Below are 13,729 nucleotides of genomic sequence, written 5' to 3'. Positions count from 1 at the left end.
GTTCCCATAGTGGTCAGCGTAGAGTATGCAAATTGCATACTCACGCCGATTCACAACCGTAAGCACGCCCTGCGTTCGCATTTTACGTCGTTTGCGTATGTCGGTTTCTGCGTAAGGCTGCCCATGCTATTAGCAGGGGCAGCCAATGCTAAGTATACCCGTCGTTCCCGCGTCGCGATGTTTGAAAATTAAGTTGTTTGCGTAAATGAATCGTGAATGGCGCTGGACGCCATTTACGTTCACGTTAAAGCAAATGACGTCCTTGCGACGTCATTTGCCGCAATGCACGTCGGGAAAGTTTCCCGACGGAGCATGCGCACTACGTTCGGCGCGGGAACGCGCCTAATTTAAATGATCCACGCCCCCTACGGGATCATTTAAATTACGCGCACTTACGCCGGCCATTTTTAAGGAGCACCCGCGCAAATTACGGAGCTACTGCTTCATGAATGAAGCGTAGCACAGGTAATTTAAGGAGGCGTAGCGTTAAAACGGTACGCTGCGCCTCCGTAAGAGTGCGCAGCCCTACCTGAATCCAGGCCAATATCAATATTTTAGACAGAACTCACGCATCTATTACAGGCTTCTCATTTGGACACAAGAATGGATTTATTAATAGATAGACCTGAATCTATAGCCATATACTGGATTCATTGGTCACAGATCTTATTTCCATTCTCTGTAGAAATGCAGCCCTTTTAGAAGTTTATTTAGATACCGGACCCGATCTATTAACGGATATGTACATACAATCAGTCATTAATGGCAGGTGACCATCAGATACAGTATGTATGCTCACAGAATTTGTCCACAAACATGCACACTGGCTATACTGAACAAGCATGCTTTTCTATAGAACGTCCAGCATCCGAACATGTTTTAAAAGTGTTTAATGTTTAAAAGTTTGAAATATGCAAATTCTGTAGGAAAAAGCTGTGCTCAGTTATCATTTATGATCATCAGCTCCATCTAGTGGCCGTAAAGCGTTATTTTCGTGAAAAAATCTAATCTGGAAAATACTCAATTATGGCCTCTAGGTGGAGCTGACAATCATAGGAAATATTCAAACTGTAGAAAAATCCCCATGATAACACTGAAGGTCAACAATACCATTTTAAGAGAACAGAAAAATACTAATCCTGGAGCAGCTGCCACTAAATGGTGCAAACATATATTTAATATGATCAAAGTGTTCCAATAACTATAAGTGCATTTAAATAAAAAATATATATCCAATATTACTCATATGGTAGATAAACCCCTAAAACCAATCTCTACACCTATATGACAACTAAAGTGCTGCAAATAATATAAATACGGTATATAAAATAGAATAATTCATAACCCTCGATATCCAATAAATACCCCAAAAATATATAAATATATAAACATCTTGTGAAATAATTCATAAATATAAACACTCTATAATAGAAACGTGCAAAAGATATATTATTCAATAAACGTACAAATACTGTATAATGAATGTCAAATCAATTGAAATAGTCCATAATATTTCCAATTCCACAGTGTAAAGTGAATCAATCTTCCTAAATCTTCACACACCAGACACCTCTGTGACCATCATTATAACCCCTTAGGGCAGGGATAGTGAACCTTGGCACCCCAGATGTTTTGGAACCGCATTTTCCATGATGTTTATGCCCTCAAGCAGTGTCATTGAGCATCATGGGAAATGTAGTTCCAAAACATCTGGGGTGTCAAGGTTCGATATCACTGCCTTAGGGTATGCACTCACCTAATCCAGTGGACCCCTCAAACAAATGGGAGGTCATACACGCTTGCCAGTGTCATTACTAATGGGTCAGCTAAATCCACAGTGCTTCTGTTAAGGTCCTCCCTCCTCAGTATATGGGAATTCATACAGGATTTTCATGCAAGATAAAAGGAGAGGCTAATTGTGCAACATGTCTGTTGAAAACGTGTTTATTCTAAGTAAAAACATTCAGAGGGGCACTCACTAAAACGGCATATAAAAGCATATAGTAGTTATACAGAATACCGGCAATCCATCCAAAAAATGGCGTTTAGTTTCCACCAAGCGGGATGACTTTGATGCCCGGCTGGCGGGTTGTGCCCAATCGGCTTTCTTAAAAGAGGAATCATCGGAAATACACATATTAGACAATTTACTTGGATTATACATGTGACACAGTTTGAGACATTCATGTTGGAAAAGAACAACAGCATTTAATGTAAAGTTGTTAATAAACTGACAATACTGTATGCATTATACCAATCTCTGCAGCAGGTGGCGCTGTGGTATTATAGTGCATAGTTCTTATATTCTATGATATAACAGGATGTATTAGCTATCTATGCTTAATGCACTTGTTTGTGTTCTCTTCCTGTTCTCATGATGTAAAACAAAGATAAAGATATCCTCTGCATAATAATTCAGACAGAATCTTTTTTTTTCTTTTATAAATAGAGCCCATAATGGATAGAAAGCCACATAGAACTGTAAAGGAAGGGGGTCTGTGCCAAACACGTGCAGATCCCTGTGCACATGCCTAGAAGTTTAACCAACCTTTTGAAGAGCGAGGGCCACTTAAGCGACTTAGTAACTGTCGTGGGCCATAATGAGCAGATGACAGGTCCATGTCCACTCTGCATATGCAAAGCAGACACAGACACAGCCCACTCTACTCTATGGGCCCTCTCATCTGATCAATTGGAAGGGGACGTATCCACTTCTGTTTTTTTAGCAGATCGGATTGTAAATAGGCAGGTGTAAATAAACACAAGTCTGTTTACATCTGCGGCTCCATAGAGGTGAATGGAGGGTCCGATTGGGTCAGACAGATCATGTTAAAGGGGCCAAGGCTACTTTTACACTGATGGTCTGCGGTCTACTCACACCGTGGATGCAGCGCAGTGCACCTGTGGTTTTCCTGCAGGTAAGCTGTACTTTGTCATAGAATTCTATTATATCCTGTATGTGTGGTGCACTTTCTGAAAGTGCATCAAACCCACAGGTAATAACAGAAGTCTATAGCTCAGTGCAGGTAAGCCGCAGGTGTTCTGCACTATACTTGCGTATCAGTTTGAAAGCAGCCCAGTAACCACTACAGAACAGATATATCCATATATACACACTGTGGGCCAGATCCACATAGATCGGCGCCGACGCAGCATATGTGAGATACGCTACGCCGCTGTAACTTACTTTTGGCTGCTTTGAATCCTCAAAGAATTTGCGCCGTAAGTTACGGCGGCGTAGTGTATCTCTGGAGGCGTCATTTTTTAAACTTAGACGTGACTTACGTCCATCCCGATTCACAGACGACTTACGCAAAAAAAAATTCAAATTTCGACGCGGGAACGACGGCCATACTTAACATGGCAAGTCTAACTATACGCCGCAAAATACCAGCTTTAACTATACGCCGGAAAAAGCTGACTAGAGACGACGTAAGAGAATGCGACGGCCACGCGTATGTTCGTGGATCGTTGTAAATGGCTAATTTGCATACCCGCCGCGGAAAACGACGCAAACTCCACCCAGCGGACGCCGAAGTATTGCATCTATGATCCGAAGGCGTACAAAGCCGTACGCCTCTCGGATCAAACCCAGATGCCTTCGTATCTTGGTTTGAGGATTCAAACTAAAGATACGACGCGGGAAATTTGAAAGTACGCCGGCGCACTCTCACTGTGGATCTGGCCCTGTGATTTTAGTAATACACCTGTTGTCCCAGGCAGAGTGCATTTGGTATCACTCCACCTATGAAAGGAGCCAGTGCTATACAGGAAGCATTGGCTTATGCGGCTCTGCTCCACAGCTGCTTGCTTTCTCTACCGCTGGCTTTATACACTACACTGATGTTCTGGCATGACGGGTGGGCAACCTGCAATCTGACTTGCCAACCCGCCATCCCAGAGCAGGAGGTCGCGGGCCACATCAGAGGGCTCCGCAGGCCACACCTGGCCTTCAGGCCACTGCTGGGGCACCCCTGATGTAGAGGATTCCATATGCTGGTATGCCCACCTCCCCCTCCACCAATCCCAGCAGAAGTGCATCCCGAGGTGTTTAATTGGCGGCGCCTGTGAGGAGTGAGCTTGGCGTTTCCCTGACAGCCAGGAAGTGTGGCCGAAAGTGTCTGTCAATCATCCAGCCTTCAGGCAGCAGGTGGAAATACCTTGGAGTCCCGAGCCCTTTACATGAGTGTGGTCTGTACCCCCTGATAAAGGCCCTGCTTCTCCTAGTGTGATGCATGCATATTCTTAGCCCCCAAGTGCATAAAAATACATTTATCAACATGTAGACAGGTTGCCTATTTCAGCCTAGTTAGGTGCTGCCCCAGTCGGGAAGGATATCGTTTATTATGTTTCCTGGATTTTTCTTGGCGGGCTTCTTGGGTCCAACCCACTGGCCCTGTTACTTTATAAAGGGACAGGGGTTCAGATGGCGAGGTTCGTCGCTTCTTCCATTGTTGTTCTGACTACTGATGCCAATGCCAGCGTCCATCCTGCTGTATCAATCTGAGTCTGGGGTTCCTGCTAATGAACATCTGTATTCAGGGGGGATTGCTGGGACCTGTAGTCTGCACTGAAGACACCATCCCTGGATACTGAAACCTTGGACTTTGCCAAAAATGTACTCTTTCCTGTACAGCCACAAGCCCGAGTCAGGGTTTACTTTACTGAAAGACTGTTGGCTTTGTTTGATTATCATGCCAAGTTTTTTAATAAAAACTTTTGAAAAATTGTCTTTGCCTGGTCTGAACTTACTAAAGTGTGCAATGCAAGTAACCCACGCTGCGACACACATAGTCTACAAATCGGGTCAGTTAAACACATTGGGGTATGAAGACACAAGTGGTCATCAAGGGCAACACAGGTTTAACAAGCAGCCTATCATAAGTGTGTACCTGTGGCAGGTGGGATAGCCTCGTGCAAGAGAGAGATGTTGTTGGCACTCTCTCTGTGAGCGGTCTGTCTCACATATCGCAAGGGGAGCAGATCAGCACCACAGAGGTCACCAGTCTGCGCACAGATACGGCAGAAGAGTTAAGTGAAGTGCATGCATGGAGTCTGTGCTAGGTGCATGGCGGGCCCACATTCCATTACTGTGAGTGAGGTAGTGGAGATTTGCTGGACAGGAGGAGAGGACTCTCTCGTGTCTCTCCTAAATGCAACAAGTGACAGTAGTGGTGTATATTAACCACTTGCTTACTGGGCACATATACCCCCTTCCTGACCAGAGGACTTTTTGCGATTCGGCACTGCGTCGCTTTAACTGACAATTGCGCGGTCGTGCAACGTGGCTCCCAAACAAAATTGACGTCCTTTTTCTCCCACAAATAGAGATTTCTTTTGGTGGTATTTGATCACCTCTGCGGTTCTTATTTTTTGCGCTATAAACAAAAATAGAGCGACAATTTTGAAAAAAATAAATAATATTTTTTACTTGTTGCTATAATAAATAGCTCAAATTTTTTTTCTCAGTCTAGGCCGATACGTAGTCAACATATTTTTGGTAAAAAAAAAAAAATATCGCAATAAGCGACTGGTTTGCACAAAAGTTATAGCGCCTACAAAATAGGGGACAGAATTATTATTTTTTATTATTTTTTTTTTACTAGTAATGGCGGCGATCTGCGATTTTTATTGGGACTGCGACCTTATGGCGGACACATCGGACACTTTTGACAAATTTTTGGCACCATTCACATTTATACTGCGATCAGTGCTATAAATATGCACTAATTACTGTATAAATGTGACTGGCATTGAAGGGGTTAACACTAGGGGGTGAGGGAGGGGTTAAATGTGTACCCTGCCTAGTGTTACTAACTGTGGGGGAAGGGGACTGACTGGGGGAGGTGACCGATCTGTGTCCCTATGTACAAGGGACACGGCATCGGTCTCCTCTCTCCCTGACAGGACGTGGATCCCCAGTGGCCAGGAGGAGCGGAGGCCGTAAAAACATGGCGAGTTAGGGAATTAGAGCCACCCTGCGGCCGTATAAAGTCGGGAAGTGGTTAACATGAAGTCGGCCATCGGGAAGTGGTTAACATGAAGAGAGTCAACTAGAGTTCAGTCATCTGTTAAAGAGTACATGGTGTTTGGCCATTTTTAAGTCAGAGGTGCACCTTAAGGTTGAGGTATCCCTGCAAGTGACCTCCACCCTGTCCCATGGCATTGGTGAGCATAGCACAAGTAAAGTTACCCCATGTATAAGTTTGTGACACTATCCAAGATGCCTAGCATAGCCTAGAAGAACCCACACCAGGGTGGGCCTGTCATGTGATCCACACTTGACGCCCATCAAGGAGGAGAACATGGAGGTGGTACCACCTGCATCCTACCTACCCCTGCAAACATTAAAAACAAAACCTGGGGAATGCCCAGGGAAAAACCAAACCTACTTACCGACCAGCTCACAGAACAACCAATTAACCTGTCTAACAGTATGCGTTAAAAACAGGGGTTTTGTCCGCACGCATTTGCAAACGCATGCGGGAGCCACGCCAAGGCACCCTGTAATCTGTGGTCCTAACACGAAACAATGAGTGTACCCACAATCTTACGCCAATCCAATGGTACCATGCCAAACATTAGAGAACCTTTAAAAATTATAAACATTGATATATACAGTATCTCACATAAGTGGGTACACCCCTCCAGGGCTGTCTTAATGAGAGGGCACACCTGGGCACTGCCCAGGGGCCCCAGCTGCATTGGGGGCCCTGCCCTTTCCCCAAAGCAGCTGGTCCTTGAGCCCAGGCTACCCCTCTACATCCCAGATATCCCCCCCAGCACTCTGACCCCTCTACACACTAGATACCCCCTACCTCCTACCAACTTGGTGTCTGTTAACCTGCACTGTCTCCATTGTAGGGGCCCCAGAGCATTACTTTGCCCAGGGGCCCATGATGCTATTAAGACGGCCTTGCACCTCTCACATTATTGTAAAAAATTTACTATATCTTTTCATGTGACAACACTGAAGAAATTACACATTGCTACAATGTAAAGTAGTGAGTGTACAGCTTGTATAACAGTGTAAATTTGCTGTCCCCTCAAATTAACTCAACACACAGCCATTAAAGTGGAGTTCCACTCTGGACATTTTTTTTCCTCCGAAAATCTAAAAAAAAAAAAAAAAAAAAAAAAAAAAATGTTTTTTTTTTTTACTTACCCTAAATAGCTGTTGCTATGCGGAAGTGCCGAATCTGCCTCTTCATCCTCCGCGGTGGATTTTTTTCCTCCTCCTACACTCGGTTTCTTCTTGTGAATGGGGCGCGCTGCATTCTGGGAACTGTGTGTATCCCAGAAAGCAGCCGGCCCATTCACAAAGCGCCGCGCTGCTCGCACATTCGCAGTAGGAAACGGGCAGTGAAGCCGCACGGCTCCCTGCCTGTTTCCCTTACTGTGGATGGTGGTGCCCGGAGCTGCCAGGATCGAGGATAGGCCTCGGCGGGGGCTGACATCGCTGGCGACTAGGACAGGTAAGTGTCCTTATTAAAAGTCAGCAGCTACAGTGTTAGCAGCTGCTGACTTTTAATTTATTTTTATTTTTTTACCGGACCTCCGCTTTAATGTCTAAACTGCTGGCAACAAAAATGAGGACACCCCTAAGTGAAAATGTCCAAATTGGGTCCAGTTAGCCATTTTCCCTCCCCAGTGTCAGGTGACTCGTAATGCCCGGAATTCCATCGGAAAAATATAGATGGAAAAAGTCCATCTGACTTTTTTCATTGGAAATTCCGATTGTGTATACAGGGCATTAGTGTTATAAGGTCTCAGGTGTGAATGGGGAGCAGGTGTGTTAAATTTGGTGTTATCGCTCTCACTCTCTCATACTGGTCACTGGAAGTTCAACATGGCACCTCATGGCAAAGATCTCTCTGAGGATCTGATTGTTTCTATTGCTCCACATAAAGATGACCTAGGCTATAAGAAGATTGCCAAGACCCTGAAACTGTGTTATTTTAAGGGGACAGCAAATTTACACTGTTATGCCCGGTACACAAGATCGTTTTTTCCGTCGGAATAAACTCAGATGAAATGTCGCTCAAGCTGTCTTGCATACACACGGACACACCAAATTCCGACCGCCCAAAACGCGGTGATGTACAACACTACGAGGAGCCTAGAAAAATGAAGTTCAATGCTTCCGTCGGAGTTCCATACAGACGAACGGAATTTGCCATTGAATTTTTTTCCGTCTGAAATAAAGAGAACATGTTTTCTCTTTCTAATTCCGTCTGAATTTCCGCCGGAAAAAGTCCGATGGGGCACACACACGGTCGGAATATTCGATGAAAAAATTCCGTCTGACTTTTTTCATCGGAAATTCTGATCGTGTGTCCGAGGCATTATACAAGCTGTACACTCACTACTTTACATTGTAGCAAAGTCTAATTTCTTCAGTGTAGTCACATGAAAAGATATAATAAAATATTTACAAAAATACTTTTTTGTCTGGGTATAGTTCTATGTTTGTCCCAAGTATGGCCTAGATTCACAAAGCACTTACGCCGACGTATAACAAGTTACGCCGACGTAAGTGCAAATGTGCGCCATCGTATCTGTGCGCCAGACCCACAAACTAATATGCACCTAAAAACAGGCTTCACCCCGCCGACGTAACTTGCCTAGGCCGACGTAGGGTGGGCGCACATTTAGGCTGGACACATGGTGGCGCTCCCATTGATCAGCCATTCAAATATGCAAATGAGGGAAATACGGCGATTCATGAACGTGCACATGCCTGGCGCATGCTACGCGAGATGCGCGTAAGTTGTACATCCGGCGTAAAGTTATGCCCCATAAAGGAGGTGCAACCCGGCAACAGACATGCACAGGTCTGCACCAGGAAACACAAGCCGACGTATTTTGCGTTGGAAGTGTGTCTGGCTTGGCGTACGTTATGTTCACGGCGTACGCAGTGATCCGGCGTAGCTTAGGCAGTTGTGCCGGCGTGGTTGTGAGCAAGCGCATGGGGGGTGCTGTCGTCACGGAGCATGCGCAGTTCGTAATACTTACCTGTCTGTCGCTCGGCCCATGATTTGCATGGGGTCACGCCTCATTTGCATGGCTTCATGCCCACTTCCACCTACGCCGATGTACGCCTTCAAAACCCACTCCATGCTGGCGCACCGTTGGGAGCACTGGCTTGCTGAATGCAGTGCTTGCCTCTCTGCGCTGCGTTGGCGTAGCGTACATTGTTTGCCCTACGGCGGTGTAATGTGCTCTCTGTGAATCTGGGCCTATGTGTTTATCCACTTACAGTTGACTGACTCACTACCTCTGCTGGAAGTCTATTCCAAGCATCCAAGTAGACGGTGGTCTTGAGTATCTTTTGTGATGATTGAAAGAATATTGGGCCACGTGGGTGGTAATTGAGCGGTAATAACAAGTAGTTCTTTTCACTAGTGATATATATTTATAAATAACAAGTAGAGTAAAATATTTATCATTTCGCTATGTTAGACAGGGCATCTAATCTTATAGATTGACTTTTCCAGAGAGCCTTGAGCGTGCACACGTATCTGCTCTCCTGGGGCTTTATTTGTAAGAAATTATGGGAACCCTTCCCCATCTGTTCATTCTTTACATTTTCCCATGGTCCTCTCTGCCACAATATCATCGTATACATTGCTCTGGACATAGGAAACACTGCCACATAAGATCAACACATTGGGGCAGATTCAGATAGATTAGCGGATCTTTAGATCTGATTTTCGATCCGCCGGTCCAATTTTGCGAGGCAAGTGCATGATTCACCAAGCACTTACCTCGAAAATTGCACCGTCGGATCGTAACTCCCCCGGCGGAATGCAAATTCCGCGGCTAGGGGGAATGTACAATTTAAATCAGGCGCGTTCCCGCGCCGATTTAACTGCGCATGCGTCGCCAGCGAAATTTGCCAGTGCGCATGCTCCAAATGACGTCGCTAGGACGTCAATGTTTTCGTGGGCTACGTAAATTCCGGCCATTCGTATTCCCGATCGACTTACGCAAACGACGTAAAAATTTTAATCTCGGCGCGGGAACGACGGCCATACTTAACATTAGCTACCCCTCATATAGCAGGGGTAACTATCCGCCGGAAAAAGCCTAACGCAAACGACGTAAAAAAAAAGCGACGGGCGGGCGTTCGGTCTTGAGTCGGCGGTTCTCCTCATTTGCATATCCGACGCGTAAAAAACTACGACGACACCAAGCGGCCGGCGGTAGATTGCGGCCTAAGATCCGACTGGTGTAAGGCACTTACACCAGTCGGATCTAAGGGAGATCTATGCGGAACTGATTCTTATGAATCAGTCGCATAGATCCGACCGTGGGATCTCAGAGATACGACGGCGGATCAGGAGATCCGCCGTCGTATCCCCTTGATGAATCTGCCCCTGTGAGCTCAACTTGCTGTTTTATTGTTGCTTTAGGCCATAAACCAATTCTGACTAATTCACTTATTTATTTTTATTTTACTTATTTAATTTATTTTATATTCCATATTATTATTTTTAGATATTTTATTACATTTATTATTATTTTTTATTTATTTTGACTCAACAATATGTTTTTCTATTTTATTACAGTAAACTATAGGCATTTATTTTTTTCATTTTGGATAAGGTAAGGCAGGAATTATAACCCCTGTAAGTTTATTTCTTGCCATCTCTACCCCATTGGGGTGGTTTTCATTCACTTCCTGTCCCATCGCCAAAATAGGAAGTGAGAGGAATCCCCTCCAAAGTGAGAGAATCTCTGGTTGTCGCCAGAACTCGTTTCCCGATTGGAAGGTTTCCCCCTATTTCTGTGTCTGGGGACAGCCCAGAATATGGGACTTTCTTTTACTTTCGGAAACCTCTCTTAAGACTCGTACACGTGGTTAACTTCTGCTATTGTTGGTTGATTTTAACATTGGCTCTGGGAATGCGTGTTTGTACTTTGGACAAAAGTCCGATGGCTTTGCTGTACACACGGTTGGACTAGGCACCATCGGACTTTTGTTGTCGTAAAGTTTGTCCGTTTGCAGACCGAACTTTTTGTCCGACGAAACCCGAAAAAGTTGGTCCGATGGAGCGTACACACGGTCGTACAAATGTGAAAACTTGCAGATTTTGAAGTTTATTGGACGAAAGTCCGACCGTGTGTACGGGCCTTAATGCCGCGTACAGACGATTGGAAATTCCGACAAGAAAAGTCCAATGTGAGCTTTTAGTTGGAAATTCTGACCGCGTGTATGCTCCATTGGACTTTTGCTGTCGAAATTTCCGCCAACAAAAGATTGAGAGCTGGTTCTCAAATCCAGTCGTCTGTAGCAATTCCGACGCGCCAAATTCCGACGCATGATTGGAAACAATTTGACGCGTGCTCGGAAGCGTTGAACTTAATTTTCTCGGCTCGTCGTAGTGTTGTGCGTCACCGCGTTCTTGGCGGATGAAAGTTCAGAGAATTGTTGTGTGACCGTGTGTATGCAAGCCAAGCTTGAGCGGAATTCCATTGAAAAAAACATCCAAGGTTTTTCCGACGGAAAATCCGGTCGTGTGTACGCGGCATAAGACTTGATTCACACTTTTGCATTTTTAGTGCTTTTTAACATTTGGCAGATTTGCACTACAGAACGTGTTTCATAGATAACCATGATAAATGGACTGTAGTGCAAATCAGCAAAATGCAAAAAGCACTAACAATACATAAGTGCGAATCCGGCCTAACAGAGCCCTGGATAGCAGAATTCCATTCCAAAAGTGCACAAGCAGTTGATTTATGACATTCTGGTTGGTCAATAATTTCTTGTCCCTTACCCTCTATTCCCTAAACTACATACCCCTTTTCCCTTTTGTTTTCTTTATTTACACATCTAAGGAATAAATATGAAGGAAATTAATTTGGTTTTTGCTTTCTATTTCCTCTAACTTATTACTCATTTTATACATTTTTGTTTACTTGTTTATTGATTTATTAATTATTTGTGACATTTTAACTATATTGTTCATTATTCAGATATGTTTTACATTTACATTTATCTGCCGGCGCAGCGTAACGTAGCTCACATACGGTACGCAGCCGTAACTTAGGGCGCAAGTTCCGTATGCAGAAAGAACTTGCGCCCTTAGTTACGGCGGCGGAACGTATGTGTGTCGGCGTAAGCCTGCCTAATTCAAATGGGGATGATGTTGGCGTGTTTTATGTAAATACACTGTAACCCACGTATTTGATGTTTTTTATGAACGGCGCATGCGGCGTTCGTGAAAAAATCCCAGTGCGCATGCTCTAAATTACGCTGCAAAGCCTCATTGGTTTCGACGTGAACGTAACTTACGCAAAGCCCTATTCGCGAACGATTTACGCAAACGACGTAACATTTTTAAAACTCAGCGCGGGAACGACGTCCATACTTAACATTAGCTACGCCTCATATAGCAGGGGTAACTTTACGCCGGAAAAAGCCTAACGTAAACGACGTAAAAAAAATGCGCCGGCCGGACGGACGTTTCTGAATCGGCGTAAATACCTAATTAGCACGCCGGGGGGGCGGGGGGGGGATTGGCGGGCGCGGCTCTGCTTGACACATGTCAGAGCGCCTGTTAGTTGTACAGACAGTGCCGGAGTAGAATAACCAGCAGCAGTGCGCCCTAGGCGGCCGGACGCCCTAGGCGGTTGCTTAATCTGCCTAGTGGTAGCGCCGGCCCTGGACCCAGGTATGGTCTTCATGGAAGAATAACAGCCAAAACGTCATTCCTCCGACATGGAAACAAGGCTAAGCAACTCAACTATGCATGAAAACTGAACTGAATTCTCTCTTTTAGAAAAGTCCAAACAAAAGCTTCAATGGGAAATTGACTTTGACCAATCATTTACACCACCAGAATGGACCTAGTTCTATGATCCAAAACCTACTGAAATGTACTCGCTCAATATCAGCGAGAGAAACAGCCATCAAGTTACACAACAGATGGTACCTAACCCCGTACAAAATAAACACATAGGCCCGGATTCACAGACACTGGCGCACATTTATGCCGCCGTAGCGTATCTCCTTTACGCTATGACGATGCAGCGCAGAGAGGCAAGCATGGAATTCACAAAGCACTTCCTCCCAAAACTGCGCTGGGTTTCCTAGGCGTAGGTGGAAGTGGGCGTGAGCCATGCAAATGAGGCGTGACCCCATGCAAATGATGGGCCGAGCGCCAGACAGATACGTATAATGAACGGCGCATGCGCCGTCCCGTGGACGCATCCCAATGCTCATGCTCACAATCACGTCGGAACAACTGTCTAAGATACGCCAGATCACTGCCTACGGCGTGAACGTAACCTACGCCCAGCCATATTCACGTCCAACGTAAACTTCGTAAAATACGCCGGCTTGTGTTCCCTGGTGCAGCCCTTTGCATGGATGCTGCTGAGTTACACCTCCTTTATGGCAGGGGTTGACAAATTTGCTTGGGATCTAGAAACCAGCTAAAAAAGTTAGGAGCCAGAAAACGCACCCCGTCCCGACGAGCTTGCGCGCAGAAGGGAACACATACGTGAGCAGCGCCCGCATATGTAAACGGTGTTCAAACGCAATTTTGAAGCATGACATGTTGGGTATGAATTTACTCGGCGTAACATTATCTTTCATAATATTAAAAAAAATGGGGATAACTTTACTGTTGTCTTATTTTTTAATTAAAAAAAGTGTAATTTTTTCCCAAAAAAGTGCGTTTGTAAGACCGCTGCGCAAATACGGCGTGACAGAAAGTAT

Source organism: Rana temporaria, chromosome 8 (assembly GCF_905171775.1).
Source record: "Rana temporaria chromosome 8, aRanTem1.1, whole genome shotgun sequence".
NCBI lineage: Eukaryota > Metazoa > Chordata > Amphibia > Anura > Ranidae > Rana > Rana temporaria.
The sequence above is the reverse complement of the archived record's forward strand: the minus strand, read 5'-3'. Positions refer to the sequence as shown.